General features: G+C 43.9%; 1 long non-coding RNA gene across 1 annotated transcript; it reads left to right on the top strand.

Moving 5' to 3' along the window:
* The first annotated feature begins 228 nt into the window (after positions 1-228).
* Positions 229-1,860, top strand: LOC131424210 (uncharacterized). Its single transcript, XR_009226883.1, has 2 exons — positions 229-1,419; positions 1,515-1,860. It is a non-coding gene; the product is annotated as an uncharacterized LOC131424210 (long non-coding RNA).
* The last annotated feature ends 3,210 nt before the right edge of the window (positions 1,861-5,070 follow it).

Here is a 5,070-nt window from a genome sequence, read left to right as displayed (position 1 = left end):
ATGACATTCTGGAAAAGGCAAAACTATGAAGAGAGTAAAAAGATAGGTGATTTCGGGCGCAGTGGTGCCTGCCTGTAAGTAATCCCAGTGGCTCTGGAGGCTGAGGCAGGAGGATTACAAGTTCAAGGCCAGCCTCAGCAATTTAATGAGGCCCTTAAGCAATTTAACAAGACTCTGGCTCAAAATTTAAAAAAAAAAAAAGATAAAAAGGCTCAGTTGTTAAGCACCTGAGGCTCCATCCCGGTACCAAAAAGAGAGATAGTTACTAGGGGCTAGTAGGGAGGGACAGATCAATAGGTGAAGCACAGAGGATTTTTAGGGCAGTGAAACTCTTCTGTAGGATGGATACATGATTTGGTACATTTGTCAAAACCTCCAGAATGTGCAACATTAAGCAGGAACCCTAATAGAGGGAGGACTTGGGGTTATAGTGATGAGTCGTTGTAGGTTCATCATTTATTACACGCCCTATTTGGGGCCCGATGGTGATAGTCGGGGAGGCTGTGCAGGTCTGAGGCCTCCTACTAGGCTCACCTTCTAAAGCTCCTTCTCAAGTTCTCAGTACCTCCTAATAGTGCCACAGACTGGGGACCAAGCCTTTAACATGAATGTAGGCCTTTGGGGGAGGAACCCTTGTCCACACCATTGAAGAAACTTTATGTCCGAGTTATTTTTGCTGATGTTTTTTTGCAGCACTGGGAATCAGACCCAGGGCCTTGTCACTCTACCACCGAGTAACATCCCCAGCCCTACGTACAAGTAGTTTTTGTGCTGCAAAAAGTTCCTCAGGAGACCTCCTCGGTGCTGGACCTAAGCAAAACAGTGAAAATCCATTGGTGCAGAAGCCCCTGCTGCAGGTGCTAGGAATATTATCAACACCTAAAGCCACCCTACGGCAAGGGTATGACGGATGACCAAACAGAGGCTCGGCAAGATCGGAACCTGCCCAAGGTCACGCAGCGCTGGCAACAGCAGAACTCAGACCCAAGTGTGTCTCGACTGTAGGAAACCCCTATTTTTCTGCCCTCAGAGTCTGGTTTTCTCCCAGCCCCCTCTTTTCTTCCGGAAGGAGCACTGTCCCCCAGATGTCTCCTTCCCTGCTCATGTGTGGATTGTTCTCAGGTGAGGTCCATCTCCAGGCCGCAGTTGGTTCCATCCAGGCGGGGACCTGACCCAGGGAGCGGGTGCCAGTGTGTTCTTCCTCGGGGGTTTGACCCCGAGGTGGCATTGCACTCTGACACAGCCAGGCCGCGAACTCCAGGCCCTGCCATCTCGAGAAACTGGTCTTCAGGGAGAGAGAAGGAAGTGACCGCAAGAGAAACCGAGGAGACAGAAGCCTGGCAGCACTCACCGAGGCCCCTCCATCCCCACCTTCCCCGTGGCCAGATTGTCGTCCAACCTTTCCTGAACTGAGTGAGGGTAAGTGCCTCCTTTCTCCCCCCCCACTTCCAGCTGAATCACCTGCAGCCACGGGGAGCTCAGCCCCCGCTGTCTTCTTCCCATTCTTCTTGCAGCACATGCTCTGGCGGCAAGAAGTGGACTTCCAGTCAGGAAACTTGGTGAGATGTGAATGAGACACTGCTCTCTGGTGCTATCGATTTATTAACTGTTCCGAGCACTTAGGTCAAGCCTCTGCAGAGGGGACAAGAGACTGGACTGTTGTCTCAAACATCCCACAGTGCACTGAGGCTTTCATTGTGTTAGAGGACAAAGGTCCTAGGACCATCCAAGAAAGGAAACCAGAACAAAAAACCCTGTATGTTGATTTTGCAGTTCAGTTACATCTTGAAGTAATAACAAAAAGAATAATTGATGAAGTAAAACTACCTTCTCCACAAGTCATGCTTTAGAGCATCAACAGTTTGCAGTTGTGTTTATTTTTTAAAGCAGGTTCATTTGTGTGGTTCACAATTCAAAATGCACAAAAGGGAATACAGTGAAAATTCCCCTCCAATTCCTGCCTCTGATGCAGAAGGTCCTACCCCTTGGACAATACCAGTAGCCAGTCAAAAAGATCTTTCCAGAGATATTCTGTGTGTATATATATGTTGGCTTTTCTAAAACTTAATAACTCATGACAACAAGCGTATTTATTTGCTCAAGATTTGATGGGACAGCTAAGCAGTTCCAGTTCGGGCTTGCTTGGTTGGGGCTGGATGGTGTAGGATGGCCTGAGTCACATGTCTGTAGGCTGGTTGGACCAGGGGGTTCTCACCTGTCTGTAGGGCTGTGTTGATGTCAGCTGGGGTGACTGCCAGACGCCTCCTATCATCCAGTGGACAGCCCACTTTCACGTGATGACAGAAGAGCTCCCAGCAGTAAAAGGGGTTGCCCCCAAATGCACAGATGATTTCCAGCTCAGCTTCATCATGTTTGCTAATGAACCTTTGGCTGAAGCAGATCATATGGCCACGGCCAGGTTAAAGGGGTGGAGAAACAGACCCTATGGGAAGAGCCCTGGAGTCACATTGCAAGAGAAGATATATATATACACACACACACGCATATATATATATATATATATATATATATATATATATATATATATATATATATACACATACACATATATATATACATATATATAATATATGTATAAAATCTTTTATACATACATTTTATGTCTATGTATCTCTAGCTAAATAATGATGCTTTCCACACAAAAAGTTAAAATTGATCACAAAATTGTTTAATACATTTATAAATATATATATATATATCAAAATGAAATGAAATGAAATGTAAGACATAGTAATATATCGTACTGGATATATTTAGTTCTTATCTGGCATCTTCCAGATATTTTGCTCTGTTCTAGAAAAGAGAGAGAGAAATAACAAGACATAATTGTATGGGTTGAGGCTGTGGCTCAGGGGTAGAGCACTTGCCTAGCATGTATGAGACACTGAGTTGGATTCTCAGCACTTCCTGTAAATCTATAAAATTAAGGTCCATCGACAACTAGAAAAATATTTAAAAAAGGACATAATTGTGTCTTAATATGACGAAAGGTAACAAAGTTTGTACCCTTTGAGGACATATCATGAATATATGAAAAGCAAACTGTGATTGCAGATAAAGGTGTGTCTAAATCTTTGTGGGAAAGTCAAGGAAGTTTTTCATAGATGGAGCACTTCACAGGGAGCACCCAGGTTAACAAAGCAGCTGCAAATGTGTGGAGGAACGAAAGCAGTTCTGTAATGCTGACTTAAAATGTATATGCCTGTGTGTGATGCTTAAGCACACGTGTGGAATACAGGAGGAAATAGAAAATCAAATCATATATATATGTATATACCTTTATTATTCCATGAACCAAAATCCATAAGCTGCCTCTTGACCTTTAGTCTTCCTCTCCCAAAGGAAGTAATCAGAGGAACTTCCTGGGGAGAACTTTGGCCAGTAGAGTGTGTTGGCATGCAGAGGAGAGCCTCTGCACTCTGCCATTTAAGGTTTCCCCACTCCCAAAGGCCAACTCCTTGTCCCTTCTCCTTAGGCAACAAGTGCCAGCCAACCAGCCCTCTTGGTGCACAGTGTTTTAAATAACCCTCATCTGAGGAGTCTCCCCCATGGCTGTGTTTGGTTCCATGAACCAAACCTCTTGACCTATAGTCTTTCTCTTCTGTAATAACAATGGAATCTGCTTTTCTGACTCATTCTGAACAGAATCCATGGAATTCAGCCACACAAGCCTATGTGAATATCATACTTTGTAAAAAGTACTTTCAGAGGGGTCTTGTGGGTTTTTCCCCTCCTTTAAATTTCCTACAATAACGAAAAGATGGGTGATAAAAATTGGGTCCCACTGGATGCTACGGAGCCCCAACACTTTTCACTGACATGTTAGAAACTTCTAGATTACTGAGAAAAATCAGTAAAAAAAAAAAAAAAAAAAAGTTGTCTGTCCTAGAAAGCTAACTCCTGGCTGTTTTAGCAACAGCTTCAGTGACTTAGCAAAGAAGGGTGAAGAGGAGCCACAGTGCCCAGCCTGTTAAGGAAGAGATCCTTTTATTTTACTTCTTTAAATTGAGATAAAAAAAAATCATGCAACATAAAACTAAACATTTTAAATGGTTCCACTCATGGCATTCAGTACACGCAAAATGTGCTGCAGCCGTCACCTCTGTTGAGCTCTGAAACATTTTGTTCACCCCAAAGGGAAGCCCTGTACCCATTAAGCAGCTGTAACCGGTCCTCCCCAGCCCCTGGGAGAAACCCCTGTTTTTGTATGAGGCTTGTAAGTGCCAGGGTTGAACGTCTTTGCTCAAGGGCTTTGAGGCATGAGCGTGGCCAGAATCTAAAGCCAGCTTTATCACTCATCTGTGTGACCCTGGGCTGATTGTTTCATCTTCTTATTTCATGTTTAGTTTAAAAATTTCTGGAGGGGGTTTCTTGTTTAGGAATTGAAAGCCAGGTTCAGTGGCTCTGGTCCTTGGGTAGTCAAAAGTCAGCTCTCCATTCTTTAGGGCCTTATGGAAGATTCTGGGAAACTGAAAGTTGGCCCTGATGTCCTTCCATTAACTTATCAGCAGGGAAGCCTTGGGGACATATGTTTAAGCATATTTCAGGACATCAACCTCTACTTCCACTACCTAACACCATCCTTGGCTCATAAACACTCAAAAATGAAAACATGAAAGATGCAGTCATTACTTAGGCAGTTCTGGTGAAGCTTGGGAATTGAGCTGGGTGTAACTCAGGGGTCATAATTGTCATTTCGTGGGTATCACTGTCCCCTAAAAAAGTAGTGGGAATTGCCTTTTAAGGTTAACAAGCAATGTTACCCTTTAGGAACATTGTGGGGCTATTATCTCTTGGATTCTTCCACTTAAGTCCCAAGGTGGCAGGTGAGAGTGAGTGAAAACCCTGGGTATGGGCCAAGTTGATCCCATGGTGGTTATGGTTTAGATATGAGGTATTTCCCAAAAGCTCATGTGTGAGACAATGCAAGAATAATCAGGGATGAAATGATTAGATTATGAGTTTTGTAACCAAATCAGTGGATTAATCCACTAATGTGGATTCACTGGGTGGTAACTATAGCAGGTAGAGTTGGAGGAAGTAGGTCAC

Source organism: Marmota monax, unplaced genomic scaffold (assembly GCF_021218885.2).
Source record: "Marmota monax isolate L192 unplaced genomic scaffold, Marmota_monax_Labrador192_F-V1.1 WCK01_AAM20220418_F8-fsc00038, whole genome shotgun sequence".
NCBI lineage: Eukaryota > Metazoa > Chordata > Mammalia > Rodentia > Sciuridae > Marmota > Marmota monax.
Note: the sequence above shows the minus strand (reverse complement) of the source record. Positions and strands in the feature narration are given on the sequence as shown.